The following is a 14,105-nucleotide window of genomic DNA, read 5'->3' on the forward strand; positions in this document are numbered from 1 at the left end:
CCCCCGTAACCATACCCAACAACCTCCAAAGAAATCAAACCCCTCCTAACCCACACCCAACCACTCCTCCCTAACCTAACCTAGCCTAGCATAGCCTAACCTAACTCACCCAACCTCTGTTAAAAAAAAAATCAACTCTTGACCCTGCCCCAGTCATACAGAACAACTACCACCCTCCACCCCACCTCCCCCCCCGGAATCAAAACCCTACGCCCCCAAACTCACACCCAAACACCCCTCCCGAGCAAAACCAAACTCACCCATTCTCTTTATATAAAAAAAACTTACCCAACCTTCACTAACAACCCCCCAAAAGAAAAAAAGAAAGAAAAACCTTACAATCCCCAAAACAAAAACCTAACATACCCAACCTTTACTAACAATCCCACCCAAAAGAAAACTAACCCAACTCAACCATTCACTAACCACACCCTACCACTCCTCCCAAAACAAAAACCTAACATACCCAACCTTTACTAACAATCCCACCCAAAAGAAAACTAACCCAACTCAACCATTCACTAACCACACCCTACCACTCCTCCCAAAACAAAAACCTAACATACCCATCCCATACTAACATACAGATCACTTGGACGCCTCCCTTAGCCAATGAGGTCGGGGAGGGATGCATAGTACCTATACACAAGCCCTCCCCCAAGAATGAGACTTTCCTCCCTCGAGAAACGGAGCTGTCCTCGCAGAAGAAGTGAAGCTGCTCGGGCCTCAATGAATGAGGTCATCCTCCCTCAAGGTATGGGGCTGTCCTTGTAGAGGAAGTGACGCCAGAGGTCCCGTGGGGAGTGCACAATACCTGCAAAAGCCCTCTCCGAAAATGCAGAAGACCTGTATAAGCCCAAGGAAAAAAAAAATCAACTCAATCAACCACTAACAAAACCTACAATCCTTCCAAAGTAAAAACTTAACATACCCGGCCTTAATAAATAACCCCCTTCCACCCCCCCAAAAAATAATATTAAAAAATAAAAATAAATAAATAAATAAATAAATAAATAAACAAACAAATAAATAAATAAATATAAAATAAAAATAAATAAGTAAATATAGTAAATATAATAAATAATTAAAACTTAACTTAACTCATTAACTACACAAAACAAATCACCCCTAAGCAATCCTACCACACCATAAATCAACTTAACCGACCTCCAAAATCCACCCCCACAAAAAAAAATAACAACTCCTCCAACCACATATCCATACCTACAATCCCCCAAGAAACTCATCATACCTGACCTTATAACCCCACCTCCCCCACCTTCCTAGATCCACACAACAATCCCCCTAGCAATCCTATTTTAGCACAAATCAACATACCGACCTCCACCCCCCCCCTCAGACAAAGCCTCACAGAAATACTTACAACTCTCCAGAACCAATCCAAACATACCACACCTCAGTGACAACCCTTCTCAATAAAAACAACCTAACTCAACAACTCCTCCCTAAACAAATACTATTACTCCACATATCAACTTACCGACACCATAAGCCCAGCCCCCGATTACAATTAAAACCAACCAACCTATATACACAACAATCCCCCCCCCAAAAAAAAACATCTCATTCTAATCTCCGTTCATAATTTGACAAAAAAGCTCAGATCTGTCTCCTGCTATTACTAAAAACTCTCCTACGATACGCTCATCCTTCCTTGCTACGAATACTTTGACATTTCAAGCTCAAAGAATCAAACTCTTCCTCCAACTCGCTCCGTTCCTCTTTGACATAGCTCAGAGACTTTACCTTCACCTTTCTCCAAACAACTCTACAACGATCTACATTCCGTTTTCCCCTTCCTTGTCTTTCTTTGAGCGAGTGGTGCCCATGCATCCGTCCACCTGCGCTTCTCTGCTTGCACCGCCGCCGTGGCGGGACGGCTCTTTCTCCGCTTCACCAACACAGCCTGAGCTCTAGAGTCTAGACGACAACCAAACCACCCACGCTTGGCCCGTTTGCCAGCCCGATCCTACTCCTGCCCCCCCTCTGCCTCGTCCTGATGGTGATTGTGTTGCAGCACCAGCCACCCATCTGGGCACTTTGCCTCACGCAAGCGGTGTTTAAGCCACTGCACCTTTCCTCTACTTCTAAAATTCACTTCAATCCTCCCTAAATCCTTTCCCCCTGTCACTAGCCTTTAAGTTAAGTTAGAAGCTTCTATTACTTGTAAGCTGATTGGCTGGTAGTTGTAGGGGAGAGTATCCACTACAGTATCATTGATTATTCAGCTCCAGTTCTAGCTTCTTACTCAGGAAAAGATCTTAGGCCATTAGAGCTTATTCAAAATGAAGCAATGAGGATTGTGCTTGGTTGTCCAAGGACAACAAGAATAGAGATTATGAGGATGGAGCTAAATGTCCCGAGCATAATACACAGAATTAGGGAGTTGACTGTCATTTCTATTCTAAGGCTTATTAGGCGTGGTGATGGGTATCTGAAGTCTGCTGTTGATAAATTTACTAATGCAATTACTAGTAATTTTAAGATGAACACTTAAACTAAAAAACTTTGTCAGATGTTGTGTGAATATAATATTGTAGATTTGTGTGCACCTTTGCCAAACAAAGTTTATTTGAAACCTTGGTTCATGGAGAGAGTATCTGTAAGAATGGATAAGTTAGTTTAAAAAGAATGTAATCCTTTTGAGTTACGGCAAATATTCCTTGAGAAAATATCTGAGTACTTACTATAAGGAAAATGTTATTCACATGTATTGTGGTGGTTCAGTTAATGGGAATCGGGCCGGATGTGGCATTGTTATTAGGGATTTTTTTTAATATGGTATTAGTGTTGAAGAAAGAATATCCAAGAGAATTGGGGATAGAAGTTCCAGCACCACTGCTGAACTTTATGCTATATATGTGGGACTTTGTGAGGAAAAAGACAGTTTTGGGTTTGTTGACAGTCAAAGTGCTCTATTTGATTTAAATTCTAAAGTGCCTCTTGATGATGATTTAGTTTTAAAATGTAAGAAGTGTATTCATGACATAAAATCACTTGGATATGATGTTAGTTTTATGTGGAATCCATTCTATTGTGGTATTTATATGAATGAGGTTGCTGATGATTTGGCTAAGCAAGGGTGTGGCAAAGAAATTGTTGAATACGATCGTATTTTGGGTATTAAAAGAATAAAATCTGGTGTGAGAGGTTTGAATAATAGACCAGGTTCCTTGCATACTTAGTACTACAGCGTCAGATGGTGACTGGCAACTGGGCGCTGCCATAGACAAGCTCCCACCTCAACACATGGGAAAACATATCGTATGATGATACTCCATTTCACAATCTCACATCTTCCCCCCCACAAGTTAAAAGGAAATGACAATGCACATTTGAACTAACAAAAGTTAAACAATGCATTCATAAAAAACATTAATGCAAGAGAAAACCAGCAAAACAAAGAGACACAGGAGGAAAAAAAAAAAAAAACTAATTTTACACCACATACACTACACCACGTAGTCAGCCAACCAACCCGGGGGCCTGCGGCCTCTCCCGGGCCTGGCCACGCCCGACTGGGGAGGGGCCGAGGGTGCAAGCGAGGGCGCAGGTACGGAGGGCACCGCAGAAGGGAGGCCAGGAGGCATAGCTTGATGCATCACCGGAGTGGTCGGCACAGGCGTGGCGCCACGTCGCAGGTGGCGTCTGTTGCGGATGGACACCCTGCCACTGCCAATCAACCTGACGGCATACTGCCTGTGAGGGCGGGCTTCCACCACTATGCCTGTCCTGTCCCAGAGCTTGGTAGCTGCGTCCTGCACACGCACCTGCGTGCCCACGGCTAGGGGAGTCAACTGGCGGAACATCTCCCCCCGCGACAGAAGGACCCCGTCCTGGGTTTCGGCCAAGCGCACCTCCCTCATACGAAGTGCCCGCCGCCAGTGCTGGTCCACCTTATTATAGTGCTGTCTGACCACGGGAACGCCGTCATGGAGCTGGCGGCCCGTGGCAAGTTGGGTGGGCGACTTGTTCACCCCCCGCAGAGGCGTGTTCAGGTACTGGAGGAGGGCCTGGGATGTCCTATCGCAGTCCAGGCTACCCCCAGGCCCAGTGCTCTTAAGTTCCTTTGATTTAGTGGGCCACAGATTGGGGATCTGTAGATACACCCGACGATAAGTAAGTCCCCTCCCTTTAATTTAATTTTTCACCACTTGGACTCTTCAAAAACATCCTCTCCCTGTACCCTCGCCTGGCTGGCTCTAAGGTCTTGCCTAGCATAGATAAGAACATAAGAACATAAGAATGGAGAAAACTGCAGCGGGCCTATTGGCCCATACTGGGCAGTCCCGTTTACACCCAACCCCTATTGCTCATATGAGCATCCAACATATGTTTGAAGCAATTCAGCGTATTCGAGTTAATGATGATATTTGGTAACTTGTTCCATTCATCCACTACTCTGTTTCCAAACCAGTGTTTACCTATTTCACGCCTAAATCTAAATTTATCTAATTTAAAACCATTGTTACGAGTTCGCTCCTGGTTGGATAATTTGAGTACCTTTGTAATGTCCCCTTTGTTTAGCCCTGCCTTCCACTTATACACCTCTATCAGGTCGCCCCTCGCTCTACGTCTCTCAAGGGAGTGCAAATTAAGATGCTTTAACCTGTCTCTATACTCAAGGTTCCTAATGCCCGGGATTAGTTTTGTCATTCTCCTCTGAATTCTTTCCAAGGATTCTATATCCATTCTGTAACACGGTGACCAGAACTGAACTGCGTAATCCAGGTGTGGTCTCACCAGAGCAAGATACAGTTTTAGGATGACCTCGCTAGTCTTGTAACTAACACTCCTTTGTATGAACCCAAGTACTTTATTAGCCTTGTTACGAGCAAAAACACATTGTTTACTTGGCTTAAGGTTCCTACTTATCATTACTCCTAAATCTCTCTCGCAGTCGGATTTCTCTATGGCATCGTTGTTCATCTGGTATCTGGTTTCCCTGTTTACATCTCCTATACTGAGTACTTTACATTTGTCGACGTTGAATTTCATCTGCCATTTTTCAGACCATTCGAAAAACCACACCCCTCTTGTAAGTTTCTTGAGAAAGGTTCGTAAATGAGTCATATCCAGCAAGACTGAACTCACATTCCTCTGGTTCAATAATCCTGTTCTTGTACAACAGTTCTACAGCTCCTAAAATATCTGGTTGGTGTGCTTTCAGTAGTGTTTCAAACTCCTCTCTCTTATCAAGAAACGTGTCAGTATTAGTGTACATGACATTCAAACCAGAATGTGTTCTCGGTAACGTCTCTGCACTTAGTAGTAACCCCGCCCCCCCACCACCCCCATTTTCAGAAGCTGCAGCATTTGCTAAGTACACTGTATTTTGCAGGGTGTAGTTAGAAATTTCATTGTTTACACGGCGCTCGTCTCCTCCTGTCTATTAGGCGGAGCTGGTGCCACCTCCCGGGTGTGGGGTAGAGCGGGTGGAGGGTGCGCTGCTGTCCCCTGGCCCTGTGTCGGCACACTTGTTTCCACTACCCTCCTCCTGAATATAACCCATGTACACCCGTCCCCGTTCCTCCTTGACTCCTCACTCTTCTGCTTCAAGTCCTGCAGGAGCTTCTTGTGCTGTTCCCTCTGCATTACCGTGCGATCTGGGTGAATGAATACATCCCGAAATGCCTCGCTCCTTGCTTAGTTTTTTGCCTGCCGAATAACCAGCCATTTCTCCTCCTCGCTCATTATTGTGATCCTGAGGGGGCGAGGCTTATCCCCCTGCTTTTGTCCCAGCCTCCTCACATCCTGTGGGGTTGATGGAATCTTCAGAACCTCTGTACAAATATTTTGAAACTGCATCTTATCGTGTGTTACCTTACTCTCAGTTCCCTCCGCCTGGCTCTCGGGGACTCCAAAAACTATTACATTGTTCCTGCGCTGGAGACGTTCCCGTTGTTCCTCCTCTCCCCTAACAGTAGGTCCATCCGTTAATTTTCATATCTTCGACACACTTCCCTAGCTGCTGTAGAACCTGTTCTGATCCTGCATTACTCTCCGCCCCCTCTCGTGGCCCTGCTAATGCCTCAGCATAACTCCTCTTAGCAACCACCTCCATTCTATCAGCTACTTCCTCAAGGATCTCTTTCCCAACTTGCTCTAGTTTGGCAACCAACAGGGCTCCAGCTTCATCTATTTTTGTCCTTAGGGAACTCGTTCCCTTATGGCTTGCAATCGCCTCTTTCACCTTGACTATGCAGTCAGGGCAATACCAGCAACAGCCTTCATGCTTTACGGCAGTTAAAAACTTCCTAAACGTTGCATTAGTCAGGCCTGTATCCTCCAAATCCGACGTCCCCCTGCAGTAATCACATATCAAACTCATGGTTGTTGTTGTTTGTGGGGGGGGGGATGCAGACTGTGTATAGATCTACACCTATTTAAAAAAAGAAAGAAAGGAAAAAAAGAACAGTACTTAGCTGCTCTCCTCTGGGTTTAACCACCTTCCCTGTTGCCTGTAGAGTTGTCTTATGCTATCACTGTGTACACTGTATCTCCCTGTGAATGGTGTATTGTAGACACAGTTTCAGTCCATGAGAAAGCACACAGACAAAAATAAAATTTAAAGTCTCTGTGGCACCTATAACACGATTTGGTTTCAGCTGGCAGCGGTGCCTTACCAGCTTGCTTGCTAGTTTGTATTTACTTTAAGTTATTTACAACCTCTTCCGCGATCACTGATTGCACTATGAACTGATTTACTTAAAATCACAGTACTACACTCCCTGGTTAGCCTTTATCACAGCCGTGACCACAACTCCGTAAATGAAAATAAAATAAAAGCTTTGTCATATGGCAGTGATTTTGTGGTTTTAGGCCTGACCTGGGCTGTACCTCCAACACGGTGGAAATTGAGTTTTCAAAAATACAATCGCGTCTAGCATTAAAAATCCTACATCGATGTACACTTTCACATCACTAAGACGATATTGATGTTCTTATGTAATCACTGTCCAATTCCTGCCACTCAACATCGAAGGCCCGAATGCCGAACACGCTTTGTTACAGAGACGCAACGACCGGACCCGCCCCCCGTAGTTATTAACCACAATATGAGTGTGTAACAAAAGTGTTTATAAACTGAGAAAACTCCTGTTACCTTAGTCCCCCCGACACCACACTCCCTCCGCGGGAGGCCCGCTCATGGCCTCCCCTCACACCGCTAATACGCTGTACAGTAGATGCCAATCTCCTTTGTCCTCTAAGAGGGTTACGCCTCCCAACCACCGCTGACTTCCTAGGAGTGCCAAGCAGTCCTCGGCCCTCTGACGTAGGCATATAAGTCGAGCCCTGTAACTCCACCATGTCTGAGTTGACTGGAGACCCAGCTGCTCGCTTTAACTCTCCTGATGCACTGAGTGAGCCAGGCGACTGTGGTGTTGACCTTGACACCAACGGAGAAGATGGCTTTCAACTAGTTCAGTCCATGAACAAGCGGAAGGCCGAAAAGGCAGAAAGACTTAGAGACAATCAACTACAACCACAACCCCCCATGAGAGTAAGATTATACTTCCCTGAAGGTACATCACCTGAAGACAAGTATCTCTGGCTGAACGATGCGGAAGACAAACACCCAGAGGCTAAGTTTCAGTTCAGAGTCGGTACACAAGATCATGTTCTGATTAGAAACGACCCAGCAGTCATACAGGATCTCCTCACCAATAGCATAAGGGGAATAACCATGGAACAATCATCCCAACCATGGAGCAAGAAAACCATCATAATCATAGGGCTCGACCAGTACCAGACCCCTACACTACTAGAAGCTCATCCCTACATCAGAAGGACGAAGCGACTCAGGGGCAAGAATGCAGTCATTGCAGACTGGGTTGGCTCGGAAGACCCACCCAAGACCACTCGAGTCCGTGGTGCCTATCGGACTCTGAAGGTAACTCTTTATCAGCCCCCTAACCGGAGGTGTTACAACTGTCAGCACTGGGGCCATGTGGCCCGGTTATGCCCCTCGACTAAGCCGTGGTGTGGTCTCTGCTCAAGGCAACATACAACACAGGTTTGCAGAGATACAGTTGCTCAAGGGGGTGTCATCCAACAGAAGTGTATTAACTGCAAAACAGTTGGAGTTCCTGTATGGCACCCTAACTGTTCTAGAGCTCCTACACCCCTTCAGCGCCCAGACCCGCCACCCAGGCAGGTCTCAAGAAACACTAATGCTGCTAGGGTACTCCCTACGGCCAACCCCTGGCCTGCCCTCCCCACCAAAGCTCCAGGATCATCACCAGCAGTCATCGAAAGATCAGCATGGGGCAACACAGACGTACCGACTCAACAGGTAGCTGCCAACACACTCCATGCACATCGTGAAGAGATCAATGATTTGAAAAATGAAATTAAAGAACTCAAAGCTCAGTTTACAGCTCAAGCTCAAGCTCAAACTGAAATGTTTAGGAGCCTCTGTGATACACTAAAGGAAAAAAACACCGCCAACACAGTGCAGCAGCTACGGAAAAATTAGTCAAACTGAAGACATTCAGATGTCAGTACCAGATGTGGAAACTCAAGACCCACCAGGAACTAGTGTCCACGCAGAGGAAAATAGTGATACTGGTAACAGTTCTACTGATGCCTCTGTGGACATGGTCAGTGAAGATGAACAAGCACAAACAGAAAATGGTGGTGATGTCGAGTGTAACCAAAGTGTGTTGTTGTCTGCCAATGAAATACAACAATTGTTGAGCCGTACGTGCTCCAGAAATGTTTCCAAAAGGTTAACTGGCCTACTGCCTGCCGAAGGGACAGGCAGCGCAGAAAAGAACAGTATCATACAGTGCCTTTTGCTTCTTTCCAAATACATTTCATAATGGCCAGTGTTAATACCAGACAAAGTTCCAAATACATTTCATAATGGCCAGTGTTAATACCAGGCAAAGATACAGAGCGGTGAAGGTGATGAGTTGGAACATCTCATCCCTTAGAAAACGATACCCTGACCTACACCACAAAGTTGTGACTGAGGACATCGATATTGTGTGTCTGCAGGAGTGTCTCACACCTAATGGTAAGCCCCCACCCAGTCTGCCCAATTATGTGTATTATGATCCTAGTTCTACTCACACATGTTTGATGTATGTTAAGAAGTCACTCCCGCATGTACCTCTTGTATCCAAAAAGACTACCAACCTTCAGTACCATGGGATCACTATCCACCTGGGCAACTCCACACTCAACGTGCTAAACGCCTATGCTCCCTCAGATCAGCTTCAATACACAGATCTCCCAGACTTTTTACACACTGAGCCCACTGTCCTAATGGGTGACCTGAATACTAGACACAAGAAATTAGGTGACTCCACCACTAACACCAATGGTAGGAGACTTATCTCACTTCTCAGCGCATATGAAGATGTTCAAATTATAGGTAATAATGAACCAACACACATCTATGGCGGGGGTCTAGACAAATGTATTGGCTTTAATCTATCATACACAACTCATAGCTCTGATGTTGTCACTGATCTTATGTCTGACCACAGCCCAATCCAAGCTAGTATACATGTAGCCAATGACACCCCCACTGGTGGTAAACTCAACAGACGTAGAATCACAGTCAAGCAAGAACATGAAAGCTAGTTCATAGACTTCATCCATGACTGGTACAAGGACTACAAGCCTGACAACTACCAAAGTTTCCATGATGATCTGATAGATAGGACTTATGCATACTTCACCAACAATGCCTCCACCAAAAAAAGGAGAAAACGTGGTCAGCATAATGGGAACAGGCAACAGCAGTGCTATAATGACCCTGAGCTGAAAAAACTCAGGGCTAGGGTCAGGAGGGTGGGTAAGGGTTACAGACAATTTAGAACACCTCAAATGTTACAATTGTATCAAGCTTCCCTTGCTGCTGTCAGGGAACGTGTAAACGAACTCAGACAAAATGCATGGGAGACATATGTCAACAGTCTGAACCAACACACATCCCTCAGCAAAGCCTGGAAAGACATAAACATAATCAGAGGTAAAAACAGTAGACACGTCTCCCATCCAAACCCTCTGCAAAAGTCGAATGAGCTAATAACAAAGTGGGCTCATGTGTCGAGCTATGACATGTTACCAGCTAGGACTCGGGGACTCCTTGATGCGAAGTCTGTAGAGAGAAGTAATCTTATTAGCTTTATGCTGGGCAAACAGCACGATGAGTGTGATGTTCCATATACTGAGTGGGAGCTTGACGCCGCCCTCGCCAGGGGTAGGTCTACTTCCCCTGGAGAGGACGGAGTCACCTACAACATCATTAGACTACTAAGGCGCGTGCCAGGCAATCCATTGTTGGTATTGTACAATATGAATCATGCCGAGGGCCAACTACCCACATCATGGACCAGCAGTATTGTTGTACCAATACCGAAACCAGGACAGCCTGATGCCTTTCGTCCCATATCACTAACCAGCTGCCTGTGTAAAACCTTTGAGAGGATGGTTCTTGGCAGACTCTTATATAGAATCAGAGAACACATGTCTCCTAACATAAATGGCTTCACCCATGGTAAAGGTGTACATAATTGCATCACCACATTCCTAACTGTGCATGGTGATGAAAGGCACAGATACACCACATTTCTTGACCTAAAAGCTGCATTTGATGTTGCCAATAGGCAACTGATATTGTACGAACTAGCCAAAATGGATATAGGAGGTAGGCTGTTACACTGGATAAGTGGTTACCTAACCAACAGAAGGGCTGCTGCACTGTTTCAGGGTTACAAAAGTGAAGTTAAAGATATGCAACTTGGTACCCCTCAAGGTGGAGTACTTAGCCCCACTTTGTTCAATGTTCTTATGAATGCATTATTAAATTTAATACCAGCCAACCCCAGCAATATCTCAATCAGCTATGCTGATGATATTCTTATACATACTAAAACTCATCGTGAAATGCAAACCACCCTGAACCATGTATACGCAGCCTGTGAACACCTCGGTCTTATTATCTCCACTGACAAAACTAAGGTGTTCAACAAACAAGCTGGGAACCGCAAACGCGGCCCCGCCAAGTTCAAGATAGGTAACAACACTATTGACTATGTTTCTTCTTTTAAATATCTTGGTGTTTCCGTCCCTTGTACCCTACCTGCCATACAACAGCTAACCAGCCAATGTACTGACAGACTGAGACCTCTTAGAAGTGTAGCGGGGTACAGCCCGCACTATGGTGCTAATATTAGAATTGTTAAAACAATGTGCCTAGGCTATATAAGATCTCTGATAGATTACCACGCACCAGCCCTGGTCATTCGTGACGGGAAAGGCGTTGACAAGCTCAAGAAAATGCAAAATAAAGCCCTCAGAATTATCCTAGGATGTCCCATGAGCACTAAAGTACTTAATATGAGGAAAGAACTAGGTATACCCAGTGTTAAAGATAGAATAATTGAAGTCAACCTCATGATAACCCTGAGGCTTCTGCGTGGTGATCCTGATAACATTGTTTCCTTAAAATTGTTAGAATGTATGAACCATGGGACTACTGAGTCTAAATGGATCCAAACTACAGCTACACATATGAAGATGTTTGGACTAGACCACCTGTGCAAAGTTGAGACACAACAGCGCTTCCTGCCACCCTGGCGGACAGTTCCCTTCGATATCACAATACCGACGTATCCGCCTAAAAATTAATTATACAAAGCATTTATCTCCAACACACTGCCAAATTGAGAGCTCTTGAACACATACACACTCTACAGACTGATGATAATATCACACAGACCATCTACACTGATGGATCTCTAAACACCGCCTGTGGGAGGGCTGGAAGTGCTATTGTTGTGACTCAACCTGACAGTAATATAATTGAGAAAGGAGTTAGAATTAACAACTGGGCATCCACTCTACAAACTGAATTAGTTGCCATACTCACAGCTATTAAATTCATTGAAACCACTGTTACTGACAGTCTCATCATCACTGACTCTCTATCCTCACTACTTGCCCTTGGTACCCTCGACTCAGGTTGTCACGATCTTGTCTCTGAAGCCAGACACAAATATGCGTGCCTTGTTGACCGGGGTGTCAGGGTCAAACTGTTGTGGATCCCCTCTCAGATAGGCCTCATAAAACATGACAGAGTTGATGCCCTCGCCAAACTCGCGTCTAACAAAGACACCGTGGAATACAATTTGGGTCTGTCAAAAAGAACCCTTAAAACTGTAATTAGGAAAGAACTTATTGATGAGTTTGACGCAAGTAGACAAGTGCAAACAGGCACTAGTCGATCCATAGTTTACCATGATGAGATGTATCAAGTGAAACATGTATATGGAGCAAGTAACAAGATCACTAGATTACAAGATGTTGTAACCGCTAGATTAAGGTTAGGATATAAGTACCTTTGGCAGTATGTTCCTCAAGCAGATGTAAACAAAACTAAATGTAAAGTGTGTGGCCATACATATGGCCACACACTTGAACACTACGTCCTCGACTGTGTGAAGATAGAACCTTTTAGGGACAGTTCCAAGCACACTGTGTGTGAAATGGCACAACACTTCATCTCTAATGGCAAGATAGCCGACATATTAAGATTGTATCCACTTTTTTGCACCTAGTAACTATATCAGTATAGAACTAAACAAATAATGTAAATGAAATACTGTGTAACTTTCAGTGCCATAATATCCTGACAACCGGGGTTAATTATATGACCCTTTGTAAACCCTACTCTGTAATCCTTTTGCGCTACCGCTCACAGGATGAGTGTGGGGTGCACAATAAAGTAGCCGCTGCAAGCGGCAAAATCAAAATCAAATATGAGACTGAATGTGAAAAGGACCTGGGTGTGTATGTCGACAAGGAACTTAACTTCTCGGACCATTGTGAAAAGAAGGTGAATCAGGCACAGAAACTAGTTCTTATAAGAAGGTCGTTTAGATATCTAGATGGTCAATCGCTCATCACGATCTTCAAGAGTGAAATGCTTCCCCGTCTGGAGTACTGTCACCCCGTGTGGTCCCAGAGGTATGCTAGAGACTGTCAATTGATTGAAAATGTCCAAAGGAGGGCCACCAGACTGGTGCCTGCTCTACGGAACCTCAGCTACCCAGAGAGATTAGAACGCCTGCAACTGCCTAGCTTATACTACAGACGGGCAAAGGGCGACCTAATTGAAGTGTCTAAACATCTCAGAGGGCACTACTCGATCGAGTGTACAGTCTCCTTCAAGATTCTTTGAACACTGCTGGAGACAGCTGGCAACTCAAGTGATCGGTGATTTTTTATTTAGTTCCCCGTTGCTTAATTTAAGGGTAGGCCTTTGTTGTTTCGTATTATATTATACTACGTACTATAGTAAACAAACGGCCATGAGTTGCCAGCTGTCTCCAGCAGTGTTCGAAGAATCTTGAACGAGACTGTACATACCTGAAGCTGGAGGACGCCCGCCCCACAAGGGGTCACAGCTCAAGGCTGAAGAAGCCACAAGTCCTGAAAACAGCGAGGGCCAACTTTTCGGAGTGAGAAGTGTGAACTCTTGGAACACTCTGCCAGAGTGTGTTGTTACGGCACCGAGTGTGAGATGTTTCAAGACCAGACTTGACCAACACTGGAGCAGGTTCAGATACATTCAGGAACCAGTGCAAGCCAGTACTTGCTAACAGTGTGTAACAGAGACGTGACCGATCGCCCAAGCGGCTAACGAGCCGATCAGTGACGAAGGTGATAAAAGTAAAAAAAGTATGTATTGTCAGTGTGTTAAAAGGTTTTGATGATGATAATAATAGACACAGTACAGCAGCCGCCTCAGTCCAATATATATATATAGGGAGATGGAAAAAAAGATGTTTAAACAATATTATTTAACTATAGCATTTTGGTCATAAATTTATATTTCGAATATTTTTACTTTTCGATTTCACTTAAATGTACTTCTGATCACTCAAAGTGGGCAGGGCTTTGAAGTAGAGGGAAAGAGTGGAGTCAAACACAAAAACCTGACAGTAATGATAATTAGGAATCTTAAACCAAGTAAACAATGTGTTTTTGATCGAAACAAGGTTAACAAAGTATTTTGGTTCACACAAAGGAGTGTTAGTTACAAGACTAGCGAGGTCATCCTAAAA

This window comes from Homarus americanus, unplaced genomic scaffold, assembly GCF_018991925.1.
Source record: "Homarus americanus isolate GMGI-L3 unplaced genomic scaffold, GMGI_Hamer_2.0 scaffold27806, whole genome shotgun sequence".
NCBI classification, from domain to species: domain Eukaryota; kingdom Metazoa; phylum Arthropoda; class Malacostraca; order Decapoda; family Nephropidae; genus Homarus; species Homarus americanus.